The 15,011-nt window shown below is 31.4% G+C and overlaps 1 pseudogene; it reads left to right on the top strand.

Annotated features, from left to right (window-relative positions):
* The first annotated feature begins 2,516 nt into the window (after nucleotides 1-2,516).
* LOC142616844 (uncharacterized) lies at nucleotides 2,517-11,260 on the top strand (annotated as a pseudogene).
* Nucleotides 11,261-15,011: the final 3,751 nt, after the last annotated feature.

Here is a 15,011-nt window from a genome sequence, read left to right as displayed (position 1 = left end):
TATAACTTTAGATCTTTTAATCAAAGTATATTCGTCTATTCTAAAAGCTCTTTATAACTTGTAGTTTTGATAATAAATCTATACCACAAAAAATTTCATTTAAATGTTTATTTTTTTACTAGTAACAAATTTCTTAAGAGATCCTTTTTTCGATTCAATTAATTCTTCGATTCTCTATTTTTTTAAAAGTATGTATATTCATATTTTTTAATATACCTTTATCGGTTAAAAATATGTAGAAATAAAATAAACAAGATCTACAATAAAAATTCTAATCCAACTAGGATAAAATAAATTGTAAAGTGTAGTATAATATAACTTTTTTTTTTGGCAAATTGTAACTTACTCACCTATAGTTTGGCCAAAATTAAAGTTGCATACCTGTAGTTTGAAATTTGACACTTTACCCACCTGAGATTTGACCGAAATTTAAGTTGTTTACCTATGGTTTCAAATCCCATGATGCAAGTCTTTCGTCAGGTTCTTTTTAATCTTATTTGATCTTGTATTTTTATAATTTTTTTTGTGTTTTTAGTGGAGATAAATATAAAAGTTGAGCAAAATCAAATATTTAGCCATGTTTTTAATAAAGGTAGGTTACGAAACTCTATCTAAATATATGTGGGTGAAGCTTTCTTCTGTAGACTTAAACTCTGGCTCTTGTTCCCACTGTCCACAAACACTTATACTTGTAAAGTAACCATGCGTCAAGAGTACACTGTTATAAAACATAATTTATCAAATGCACTATATATGAGAGTTTTACTTATTGATGGAAATGCACTTGTATTTGTTTTGAACTGAATGGGTAATTCCATCAAATGAAAATATATAGGACAAAGTTTAGTTACAAAATTAAGGGTACAACCTTACTCAATATCTTTTTATTAGAGATGAATTTTGATAAATCCATCATTGGATTAAATTTTCTTCTTATATTTTTTATACTTGCAAAATTTTTAAAAAAATTAAAAATCAATAGTTATATCATCAATAAAATGTTTAAATTGTAAGTTTTTGTATTTTAAATTATGCTTAAAATATAATATTATAGATTATATAGTAAATAATATTTTATTAGTACAAAATTTGACATATGTATTGAAAATGTAAAGAATATGCAATTCAATAGTTAGCTTTTTGAAATATGTAGTAATGTAAATGATGTTATATAAGATTGTAACCTTAGGCTATAACCAACTTTGTAGCTAAAATTGTATGCAGTTTTGGTATGGGTGTGTGAATATATTCCCTTATCTCATTCCTTCCCCTATATGTGTGTGTGTGTTTCTCAAAAAAAAAAAAAAAAAAAAAAATTTGTAGCTAAAATTTGTACAATAATATATTGTCAATTTAGTTAAATTTGTCATAATGTTGTTAAATTAAAATGATTAACGTATGAATTAAGTCTATCATGAGATGGGTCTAGTTCGTCATCTGCAGTTGATAATATATATATATATATATATATATATATATATATATAAATATATATATATATATATGTATGTATGTATGTATGTGTATGTATGTATGTATAAAATAAATGAAAGAAGAAAGGAAAAGAAAACTAACATGACATGTAGGTCCATGAGGCATCTTTATCGTCTAATCAATGGGTTAGGTGAATAGGTGTGAGTGAATAGAAAACCAGTGGTTTATTTATGCTCGTAGAGATGTATTGTTAATTGAAGTTTTAATATAAATTGATTTACATATATAATTACTTTAGTTACTTGTACTTAAAGGTTTTTTTTTTTTTTTTTGGTTAAAGGTTAACAATTTACGTTTATTATAATTTGAAAACATATTTTTTACAAAAAAATAAAAATGATAAATTTTAAAATTAAGTAACTGTAATTTCTTTTTTGGACGTGTGTTTGAAAGTGATATAGTGATATATAGAGAAAAGTTTAGTAAGATGAACGTAACAAGAAAGAAGACTGAATTTTAGAAGTTCTTTTAATTTTTTACTTTTATTGGATGAAAAATGAATAAAAAATGCTAAATTTTAGGGAATAAAAAGATGAACCTAAAAAAAAAAAAAACTCTAAATTTTAAGAGTCTCATTTTTAATTTAAAATAAAATTTATTATTTGACATTTTTAACTATATTTTTAAAAGACATTTAGTTGATAAAGGTATTTTTAAACTAAATAAAAATTCAGTATGAAAATTTTCTCATAGTTATTGATTATACGAGGATTAGTGACTCGTAGTCTGGAAAGGTGTATTTTGAGCTCAACCGAGTACGGACGCTACACTTCCAAATCCTTAATTGTTAAAACTAAAAATAAACCAAATAAATATAAAGGGTACAAAACTAAAGCATTCCACGTGGATCATGGGTGCACGGCATGATTTTAAAGATGATCAGACCCCACCAAGCCTTGATATTTTATCTTTAGTTAATAGGATATAGCTGGCATGTACGTTAATAGACTTACAAGAACTGGGCTCACATCCTAGCGTGAGTTAGCTACTTAGCCAGCTGTATTTGATTCCCTTCAACCAAAAAAAGGAGACGAAGATCAGACCGACTATAATCCCCAAAATTCTCGCACCAAATATCTTCTCTCTTGCTCTCGTTATAAATTTGACACTTCTTGAGATTCTATACACAGCCAAATTAGCCTTCCCTCACAATACACGCTTGCACCAACTGCCTGTCACCTCTGTTGTTGGCGGGAATAATGAGACGGACCGGTTGGCGTTGCTTGAGTTCAAAGCCAAGATCACTCATGATCCTCTCCAGCTTCTGAGCTCTTGGAATGATAGCATCCACTTTTGTCAATGGCGAGGGGTTACCTGTGGTCGTCGACATCAAAGGGTCATTAAGTTTCAGTCGCAATCTTTTGGATGGGGAAATCCCTACAACTCTTGGCACTTTGTCAAAACTCCAACACCTTTCTCTTGAAAGTAATAATTTGACAGGAAGTATCCCACCTTCTTTCGGCAACTTATCCTCTCTAGAAAAGTTTTCCACAATTTATAATAATTTGGGTGGGAGTATCCCTGCATCTTTTGGCCAATTGATGAAACTTACAATTTTTAGTGCCGGTACAAATAGGTTGTCTGGAAGAATTCCTCCTTCAATCTTCAATTTGTCTTCGTTGCAAGGGTTTGACGTAGGATCCAACCAAATCCAAGGGCATCTTCCATCGGACATAGGTATCACTCTACCTAATATAAAAAATTTTAGCATTTACAGCAACCAATTTATTGGACCTATCCCTATTTCAATATCTAATGCCTCAAATCTAGAGCTACTTGACCTCTCCGAAAATGAACTAGAAGGAAGAGTTCCTTCTTTGGAGAAGTTATATAGAATTTCATTTTTTAGCATTTATCAAAACGAGCTTGGAAATGGAGGGGCAAATGACTTGAGTTTTCTCTGTTCTTTGACAAATTCTACATATCTAACCGATTTAGAGATAGGCTCCAATAACTTTGGGGGAGAGTTGCCCAAGTGCATTGCCAATTTCTCAACTACTCTCATCTATCTGCTTCTAATTAATAATAAAATATCTGGAAACATTCCTACTGGAATAGGAAAATTGACCAATTTGGAGTATCTAGATATGGGGAATAATATGTTATCAGGTCATATTCTTTTTGAAATTGGGAAGCTTCATAATTTACAATATTTGGATTTATCTGCAAACAATATCTTGGGGAACATTCCATCATCTCTTGAAAATTTAACTATTTTGGTAACTCTGTATTTACAAGATAATAATCTTCAAGGAAGCATCCCCTCAAGTCTAGGCAAGTTTGAAAATATGAATCAATTGAGTCTTGCTAAAAACAATCTCAATGGTACCATATCAGATCAAGTAATTGGTCTCTCATTTTCACTACTTTTTCTAGACTTGTCAGCCAACAAATTTACTGGTGTCCTTCCTACAGATTTGACAAATTTAAAAATTTAGGACACTTGGATATTTCTGAAAATATGTTGTTTGGAAAAATTCCAACAAGTCTTGGTAGCTGTGTAAAACTAGAATATCTAGCCATGAGAAGCAACCTCTTTCAAGGGGTCCTTCCTTCATCTTTGGAATCATTAAGGGGCCTTCAACTTTTAGATCTTTCTAAAAATAATTTCTCTGGCAATATTCCAAAATTTTTGGAGAGCTTTATCTTCTTGGAGTTATTGAATTTGTCTTATAACAATTTCGAAGGGGAGGTACCAACAAATGGAGTTTTCAAGAACATAAGTGCAACTGCGATTGAGGGAAACAGTAAGTTATGTGGAGGCATGCCAAAGTTTGATCTTCCTGTATGTAAATACAATAAACCCAAGAAGAGGAAGTTGACTCTTTCCTTGAAGCTAATAATCTCTATACTTTCCGGCCTTTTTGGAATAACTTTGGTGATTTCATTTCTCCTTCTTTTCTCTTTTAAAAGAAAGAGGAGGGAAAGTATTTTAAATAATTCACAAAATTTACTTTTGAATGTATCTTACCAAAGTCTCCTAAAAGCTACAGATGCATTTTCCTTCACTAATTTAATTGGTGTGGGAAGCTTTGGATCTGTGTATAGAGGAATTCTTGGTCATGACAGATGTATAGTTGCTGTCAAGGTGCTCAACCTTTTGCACCATGGAGCTTCCAAAAGTTTTATTGCTGAATGTGAGGCTTTGCGAAACATCAAACATCGAAATTTGGTAAAGGTACTCACAGTATGTTCGGGTGTTGACTATCAAGGTCATGATTTCAAAGCATTAGTATACGAGTTCATGACTAATGGCAGCCTAGACAAGTGGTTGCATCCAATTTCAAGAACAAATGAGGTTCTTGAGGAACAAAAGAATTTGAATCTTCTTCAAAGATTGAATATTGCTATTGATGTTGCAAATGCATTGGAATATCTTCATTATCATTGCCATGCACCAATTGTTCATTGTGACCTCAAGCCTAGCAATGTTCTTCTCGATGATGAAATGATTGGACATGTGGGGGACTTTGGCTTGGCAAGGTTCCTTCTTGAGGCCACCGAGTGTCACGCTAATCAATCAAGCTCTATTGGATTAAGAGGAACAATTGGTTATGCTCCTCCAGGTGAGTTCCTTTTCTATTTTTGAATATTAAATTCTTTTCTTTCTTAATATTTCTTGATGTACTTTCAAGCATGAAATAGCTTAAAGAAGCCTTTTAGAAGATGGAGCATGTCCTGAAAGAAATTTCCACCTGTCATAATTTTTTTCCTTTTATATGCTACTAAAGAGCTCATTCAAAGTTTTGCTATTATAATTTTTTTTTTATATGAAACAAGATCAATCATATTGTGAATGTTCTGCTCAATTGCAGAATATGGTTTGGGAAACGAGGTGTCAACTTATGGTGATGTCTACAGTTATGGCATACTATTATTGGAGATGTTCACAGGAAAAAGGCCTACGGATAACATTTTTAAAGACAACTTGAACCTTCATGATTTTGTTAAAGGAGCATTGCCCGAACGAGTCATTAACGTTGTGGATCCTATTATACTTGGGGAAAGAGAAGGTATGGAAACAAGGACAAATGATACTCACATTCAAAATCGAATAGGAAGTCCCAAAATTCTGGAGTGCTTGATTTTGATTTTTGGAATTGGAGTGTCTTGTTCTATGGAATCTCCAAGAGAAAGGATGAACATGATTGATGCTATAGCTCAGTTGCATTTGATTAGAGAGAAACTCCTCAGAACTAGAATACGTGGAGAAAGAGTAATTTAACTTACAGGTAAATTGTTTCTTATAGTACTTGTTGCTCTAACCTTTATGGAGGGAGGGGGATCATATAGTCACACAATGTCATGTGCTTGTCACGGTACTTTCTCTATATTATAGTGAAATTGATAATATTGATGCCATGTGAAATTTGATTACATGATGGTAATATTCATATGATTAAGATTAGTCCAATTTGTTTTCTATGATTTAGAATTAGCTCTTTTTTGTCCCTCCCCCCCCCCCCCCCCTCTTAAAATGTTTGTTGAAATATACATAAATCAAAATGACGTTTAAGCTATTTTTGATTTGGTGATTTCTACCATTGGTGTAGTTGAGATTATTGGCACTGTACTAACACTCTGTACTTTATATAGAGACATCTTTGATGTAGACATGGGCTTAATTACTTCAAGTACGATTTTTTTTTTTTTTTTGAGAATGTCCAAGTATGAAACTTTAATGGGTAAGAAATTTAACTAATTTATTGGGAACGATATAGTTGTTTATAATCTTAACTATCTCACAAGTACCCAAAAATCCATTTCTATAATTTGTTTTGAAAACCAAAGCATGTTCTTCTTATACATAAAAATGACTTCCCAATTCTCACGCAGATCGAGGGTATGGGGTCTCGCCTGAGAACAGGTAAGGTGTTATTATGATTACGCCCAAATAAAGAAGCCACACCGGTCAACCTTGCTACCTTTTTTTTTTAAAAAAAAAAAAAGACTTCCCTCAATTCAATGGTTTAAAGAGATGATTGTCTTCCTTGAATGCAGGTATGGAGGACCAATGACCCCATTGGAAGGTGCGATCAAGTTAGTACAGAGGGCCAATGACTCCATTGGAAGGTGCGATCATGACTTGATGAGGTTTTGATTTTGCATAATATTGGAAAAAAATAATCAGATTTGTAGAACGTCCTTTTGTTTCTTTTAGCAATCACTTATTAGTTGATTTTGTATTTGTCATAGATTGTTTTATTTTTTGGTAATCATATCTATGGAATAATTTGTGGCTATAACATTACTTTAAAAAATAATAGAGACTCCGTTGATGTAGGCTTTTATGGCCGAACCACATTAAAATTGTTGTCTTCCTTCTTTTGTTTGCCTTCATTTTTCGCAAAAGAATGCTACAACTTCAATCCTTGGATAATTTGTTATCAAATTATTAGCACTATACTGATGTTTGTCATCCATAATTTGATGATTACGTACAAGAAAAAGTGATACGTACTTGCAAGATCATACTGTTAAGGTTATTGCATAACAGTAACACCCAATAGTTACCCGTAGATCTTGTTATGAGAGTCCTTTCATGCTTAACAGGATCATTTTTTTTTTCCAGATAATATCTTTTGAAGTTAAACTTGAAATAAATAGAGAGGCAATTTCATAATTAATTATATTTTTATAAAATTAACAGTATACACAAAATAACGTTATATTAAATTTTAAATAATGCAACACTAGATGCATATTTAAATTTCTAATATTTAATCTCAATGAAAAAATTGATAATTCAAGAAAAGAACCAATGAATGGTCAGCAATGTCCCCATGTCATGATTTTTAAAGAACACTTGGGTCCAGTTTATATGCCAAAAGAAATACCATTATTACTATATCAAAGCCAAAACCAGAAGGCAGTTGCAGTGAAAGCATAAGGAAGTTGCAGTGAAGCAACTTGGAGATTCAACTAAGGCAGCTAAGGATTCAATAGCAAAACAAGTAGAGTTGAAGCAATCCAAGCAATTTGAATAAGAACAGCCTTCAGGGACTCAAGCTTCGAGTTGCCAAGTGAAGAAAATGAAGTTACTGCATAAACGGCAGGTAAATCAAACTTGTACTTAACAACCTGTAGTTTAGCTTTTAGAGTTAGTTAACTGTTTTTTTTTCACGCGTGTAGTAGTTAGTTATTACTGTGCCAGCTAGGATTAGTTGTTAAGTCAGTTACAGAGTATGTATTTTAGCTTTGTATGTATAGTTTTCATCATCAATCAATGAAATAAAGAAATCAGTTTTTACCAAATTGATATTTCTCACATACTAGGCTATTAGAAACTCATGCCTGACCCATCAATTTCATAATATTTCGTTCATTTTAAATTATGAAATTTTGAACCCAAACTACACTTGGGTCTACTTTTGAGCCCAAATAAAATGCTCTGGGTTGTGGTTATATAACTTTGGGCCTATTATTTCCAGTATCCTTGGAAGTATTTATGACATTTTGGAATTTTGATCGGGTAAACACCGGGTTCTTGTCGTATAAAGCATGCTGTTTTTGCTACTTCCTGGACTGGCTCCTACCGTGTCTAATCACTTGCATCCAGCATGGTAATCTATAAGGGTCCGTTTTAATTGAGGGAGAGGGAAGAGGAGTAGAGAAAAGTAAAGTAGAGTAGAGTTAACTGAAAATAGTCTAATTTTAGGTCAATTCTTATTTATTCTACTCTACTCCCCTTCCCTCCTCCTGAATTCAAATAGACCATAAAGAATGAAGATTAATTATATTGAATAAAGAGGTTACAAAACCTTGATCGCTAATTTGAACGAATTAGACTGAAACTGAAGGAACTTGTCTAAGAAACTTGAATGCCAAATAGCATTGACTGAATTAGTTGCACTTTGCCGATGACAACATTTAGAGTCTGGTTGGGAATAGCTTATTTAGTTGAAACTAAAATTTTTTTCTAAAAATAATGTAGATGTTTGAGTTGATGAGAACACTCTTTGAAGAGATGAGAGGAAGGCAAAAATATTTGAGATGATTAGAACACTCTTTGAAGTTTTGAATGATTAGACACTAAGAGAATATAACCTCACTTTTTGATGGATTCATGGTCAGGCCACACAGCTCAGTGAATTGTTAAAGCACCTGCTGCTTAAATTGTGTAGAGTTCTCAAACATAGATATGAAAAAGCCACTTTGCCACACCTAGGATGTAACATGAACCAATCAAATACCTACACGTGGCTAATTAAGTAACTGAATTCATGCATAATTACAACACATTAACTAAAAACTAGAACCAACGACTTGTAGTATAATTCGAACACTTATAAGATAGTTGTTAACTGACATGTCGTAAGAACTCAATCTACTGTATGACTTAGTCGTTTATCTTCTTTTTTAATCTGTATATCTTTGTACAGGTGCTAGCTTTCCTATGCTAATATGAGTAAAAAAAGAAAAAGAAAAAAAAACCATGATCTCAACCCAACCTTAACCGACACATCTTGCTGTAGATCAAACTGTAGCAGGATATAAAATTTTATGCATTCTCAACCCAATCCAACTTTTTTTTTTTTTTTCGTTTTCGGATTTGCGCCGATTCGGATCGAATCGGCCGAAATGGGCTTTGAATCAGGCCGAAATTTGTGTAAAAAAAAAAAAGGTTGTGTTGATGATGATAGTCTCGTCTCAAAATTATTCTGCCCATTTCAAACTGTGAACACTGAACAGAGAAGGTGAAGAAAAAAAAAAAACAGGGGCAAGATGAAGCAGACGATTTTACTTGTGAAAGGAAGATGAAGAAGGGAAGGAGATAGACCCACGGTAAAGATGTTAGAGAGAAAGGCTGGAAGAAACTAGAAAGTAATGAAAGACAAAATGAGTGGGTGGGGATGTCAGGATGTGGGTGCTTTTCACGTGGGTGCATATAGGAATTTGGACTCTCACTCTCACCAATTGCCCTAGATTTTTCAGCCAACAAATTTACCAGTGTTCTTGCTATAGAAGTAGGAAATTTAAAAAATTTAGAATACTTTGATACTTCTGAAAATATGCTGTTTGGAAAAATTCCTACAAGTCTTGAAAGCTGTGTAAAACTAGAATTTCTAGCCATGAGAAGCAACTTTTTTTCAAAGAATCATTCCTTCATCTTTGGAATCATTAAGGGATCTTCAAGTTTTAGATTTTTCTAAAAACAATTTCTCTAGAAATATTCCAAAAGTTTTGGAGAGTTTTATCTTCTTGCAATTATTGAATTTGTCTTATAACAATTTTGATGGTAAGGTACCAACAAATGGAGTTTTCAAGAATACAAGTGCAACTGTGATTAAGGGAAGCAATAAACTCTATGGAGGCATGCTTAAGTTTGATCTTTCTATATGTAAATACAATAAATCCAAGAAGAAGAAGCTGACTCTTTTCTTAAAGCTACTAATCTCTATAATTTCTAGCCTTCTTAGAGTAACTTTGGTAATGTTATTTTTACTTCTCCAAACTTTAAAAAGAAAAAGGAGAGAGTATTTTAAATAATTCAAGAAATTTACTTTTGAATGTATCTTACCGAAGTCTCCTAAAGCTACATATGCATTCTTCACTAGTAATTTAATTGGTGTGGATAGCTTTGGATCAGTGTATAAAGGAATTCTTGATCGTCATAAACGTAACATTGTTGTCAAGGTACTCAACCTTTTGCACCGTGGAGCTTTCAAAAGTTTTTTTTGCTGAATGTGAGGTTTTGCAAAATATTAGACATCGAAATCTAGTAAAGGTACCCATAACATGTTCTGGTGTTGACTATCAAGGTCATGATTTTCAAAGCATTGGTATATGAGTTCATGACTAATGGCAACCTAGACGAGTGGTTGCATCCAATTTCAAGAACAAATGGGGTTTCTGAGGAGCAAATGAATTTGAATCTTCTTCAAAGATTAAATATGCAATTGATGTTGCAAAGCATTGGAATATCTTCATCATCATTGTCATACACCAATTGCTCATTGTGACCTCAAGCCTAGCAATGTTCTTCTCGATGATGAAAAGATTGGACATGTTGGTGAGTTGGCTTGGCAAGGTTCCTTCATGAGGCCACCCAAGAGTGTCTTGCCAATCAATCATGCTCTATCGAATTAAGAGGAACAATTGGTTATGCTCCTCCAGGTGAGTATCTTTTCTATTTTTGAACATTAAATTCTTTTCTTTCTTAATGTTACTTGATGTACTTTCAAGCATGAAATAGCTTAAGGAAATCTTTTAGAAGATGGAGCATGTCTTGAAAGAAATTTCCACTTGTCATAATATTTTTCCTTTTATTTGTCACTAAAGAGCACTTTCGAAGTTGTGCTATTTTTTTCTCAAAAAAAAAGTTGTGCTATTTTTTTTTTTTTTTTTATAATATGAAACAAGATCAATCATATTGTAAATGTTTTATACAATTGCAGAATATGATTTGGGAAATGAAGTGTCAACTTATGGTAATGTCTACAGTTATAGCATACTATTATTAGAAATGTTCACAAGAAGAAGACCTACTGATAACATTTTCAAAGACAACTTTAACCTTCATGATTTTGTTAAAGTTGTGGATCCTATTATCCTTTGGGAAAGAGAAGATATGGAAACAAGGACAAATGATAGTCACATTCAAAATCAAATTGGTAGTTCCAAAATTCTAGAGTGCTTGATTTTGATATTTGGAATTGGAGTTTCTTGTTCTATGGAATCTCCGAGAGAAAGGATGAACATTAGTGATGTTGTAGCTCAGTTGCATTTGATTAAAGTAAAGCTCCTCAAAACTAGAATACGCTAAGAAATGCTTCAACTTACAGGTAATTGTTTATGACACTCTCCAAATCTTTATGGAAGGAGGGGGATCAAATAGCCTACACAATACCACGTTCTTGTCATGATACTTTTTTTTATTTTTTTAATTCTAGTGAAATTGATAATATTGATGCCATGTAAAATTTGATTACTTGATGGTACTATTCATATGATTGAGATTCATTCAATTTGTTTTCTAGGATTTAGAATAAGCTCTTTTTTGTCCCCACCCCCATGAATAAGTTCGTTGAAAAACACATAAATCAAAATGAAATTTAAGCTATTTTCGATTTGGTGATTTCTACCATTGTTGAGGTTGAGATTCTTGGCACTGTACTTGCACACTGTACTTTTTTTTATAGAGACACCTTTGATCTTAGATGTAGACATAGGCATAAATTACTCCAACTATGGAATTTTAATTGGTAAGAAGTTTAACTAATTTACTGGGAAATATTTAGTTATTTATAATCTTAACTATCTCACAAGGAAGGGTAAGAAGTTTAACTAATTTACTAGGAAATATTTAGTTATTTATAATCTTAACTATCTAACAAGTTCCTGCATAACCATATCCATAAAAACATTGAATGAATTTGGGATTCAAAAGCTGAACCTTCTTGCAATATTATGAATCCTTTTACTAGCAAGACTAAAACTAAAGTGGTTGCTTGATTTTTAAGCTATGGGAGATGGATAGTTGTTTCAATTCCTTACTCTTGAAGGGAAAACCTCATTCACCGCATAGCATTAATCTACTTTGGAAACCAAAGCATGTTCTTCCGATACATAGAAATGATTTCCCTTAATTCAATGATTTAGAGAGATAATTGTCTTCCTTGAATGCAGGTACAGAGGGCCAATGACCCTATTGGAAGGTGCTATCATGACTTAAGGAGGTTTTGATTTTGTATAATGTTGGAACAAAATAAGATTTGTAGCACCTCCTTTTGTTTCTATTAGCAATCACTTATTAGTTTATCTTGTATTTGTCCAAGTTTGTATATATTTTTTTTTGTAACCATATCTGTGGAATAATTTGTAACTTTAACATTACTTTAAAAAATAATAGAGACTCCGTGGATGTAGGCTTTCATGGCTGAACCACGTTAAAATTGTTGTCTTCTTTCTTTTGTTTGCTTTCATTTTCACAAAGGAATGTCATAGCTTGGAGCCTTGGATAGCTCCAACAACCAAGAATTGCTTCTAGTTTGGTAATGAATCAAATGATTAGTTCCTTTGTCACTGCAAATTATTAGCACTAAATCAGATGTGTGTCACCCATAATTTGATGATTATGTACAAGAAAAAGTGATACGTACTTGCAGGATCATACCATTAAGGTTATTGTGAAGCACCCAATAGTTTCTTGTAGATCTTGTAATGAGAGATTTTTTTTATTCTTAACAAGATTTTTTTTTCCAGATAATATCTTCTGAGGTTTACTTGAAATAAATAGAGAATATATTTCAAAATTTATTTAGATTTTATTTTGTGAATCTAACATAATACAACATATAATGTTATTTTAAATTTTAAATAATGTGACACTAGTTAGACATTTAAATTTGTAACATTTAATTTCAATGGAGAAACCAATCAATTTCCAATTTGAGAAAAGAACCAAGGAATGGTCAAAAGTGAGAAGAATGTATGTAAAACATACTTCGCGTGACTTAAATTTAAAAGTTAACTAGTCGCAATGCAATGCCTATGATTATTTTGAAATGTAGTATAATGTATAATTTATTCTTTAAATCTTATTGTAGATAATTTGTTCTCTTTAAAAATTAAAAATTTTCCAAAAGTAATTTCTATCTCTTTATTTTTATAAATATATAATTGTATCTTTTTTTTGGTTTTATTATTTATATTGTTCTTTTTTGAAGTGGTCCATTTTCTTCTAATTTTTGTTTTTATGCATTATACTTTCTTAATTTCTTTTGATACAATTAAAATTTTTAAGTTTTAAGTTTCAAATGTCTCATTCCCTTAAAAATGATTATCTTGATAATCAAAACTTATCATATAATTACAATTAATATTACTCAAATAATTTATAATACTTTCAACCCAAACTAGTTTTTTCTCATTCTTACCAAAGTGGACTGAGATGGATGAATTAGACTAAAAAGACTGAAGTAGATTGAAATGGACCGAAATAGATTGAATTTGATCAAAATGGTCTAAAGTAGATAGAAATGAACCGAATTATACAGGAATGGACTGAACTAGATGGGCATGGATCAAATGGACTGAATTGGATTGAATTGAGCCAAAATTAGAAAGAATTGGACGGAATGGATTGAACTGGACCAAAGTGAACCAAAATTGACTGAATGACCAAATGGATCAAATTAGGCTGAAATGGACTGAATGGACCTAAGTAGAGACATTTTAATGCTAGTCTATTAATTAAAGTAGCTCCAAATTCCCATCACAATAAACATTATGCGTATTTTCTCAATATGAATAGCTTTATGATAAAACTCTCTTATGCTTCTACTCATTAATTCAATATCTGTGTGGTATTGAATATCTGTGATAGAATTTAAGACTTATAAGCTTGAACTTTGAAGTATAACCTTTACATGACTAGATAAGAGATGGAAAAAGAACTACTGTGCACCCTTGGCGTGATAGTCATTTTACAAGTATAAGAGCTTGTGAAGTGTGAGGGAGGCAAGGGCTATTCTAGGAGGGAGTTTCACATACACATACATTTAGATTAGATTAGACTACTAGAGTAAAATTCTATCTCATATAAAATAAAATAAAAGGAAAAAGAAAGTATTTTTTTCTCATAATTAAAATTTCAAATTTCTATTGTTTCTTAACATTGAGAGTTTTTCTATAACATAGCCTTAAGGCTTTTTGCATAAATGGTCACACATTTTGAAATTTCGATAAAAGTATTAAGGGAGGAGTAATGGTATACACAAACTATTTTACAACAGTTTTACAAAATATTGATATGGCCAACATTTTATTAGTTTTCATTTACGCCTACCATTAATATTACTTTTTCATTTACTAATAATCATTTATCATATCAACAGTTTGTAAAAATTTTTGTAAAATAGTTTGTATCTTTAGCATTATTCTTAAGGGAAGAGGAAGATAAAATTTAAGTTTTTGCTTTAAAGCTCTTTAATGTACTGTTCCAGTTTCTTTTTTTTTTTTTAATTATTAATTGACATAAATTTTTTTTTTTTTTACATGAGACAAGATGATCCCTAATTTTAAAAGATAATGGTTACATTAATAATAATAATAAAACAACATTGGTCATTGATTGAGTTGATTGTGTTCAAGTTCGAATATATATATATTTGTTTCTCACATCAAATGACTCTTTAACCATTGGTTACCAAACAATATTAATAACATTGTCTTGTAGTACAATGAAGTTAGAGTTAACGGTTAAAAAGACGTTCTTTCACGAAAGAAAAACGAGACTAGGCCTCAACAAGAAGTTAAAAACAACAGAATTCAAAACAAATTCTCTACAAGAAAAGACATTTTTCCCATACCAAAATATTTAGATAGAATGACGGAAACGTCAAATAATTTTAACCATCTTATTCTCTACCTCAATAATTGACCCATCATGTTTTATTTATGTTTTTAGATAAATAGATGGTCATGAAGAATGGGTGGGATTCAAAGCCTAGATATATGATACTATAAAAGATATTATTAAGATATTATTATTACTAAATTATCACTTATTGAAA

Source organism: Castanea sativa, chromosome 11 (assembly GCF_040712315.1).
Source record: "Castanea sativa cultivar Marrone di Chiusa Pesio chromosome 11, ASM4071231v1".
Taxonomy (NCBI): domain Eukaryota; kingdom Viridiplantae; phylum Streptophyta; class Magnoliopsida; order Fagales; family Fagaceae; genus Castanea; species Castanea sativa.
The sequence above is the reverse complement of the archived record's forward strand: the minus strand, read 5'-3'. Positions and strand labels throughout refer to the sequence as shown.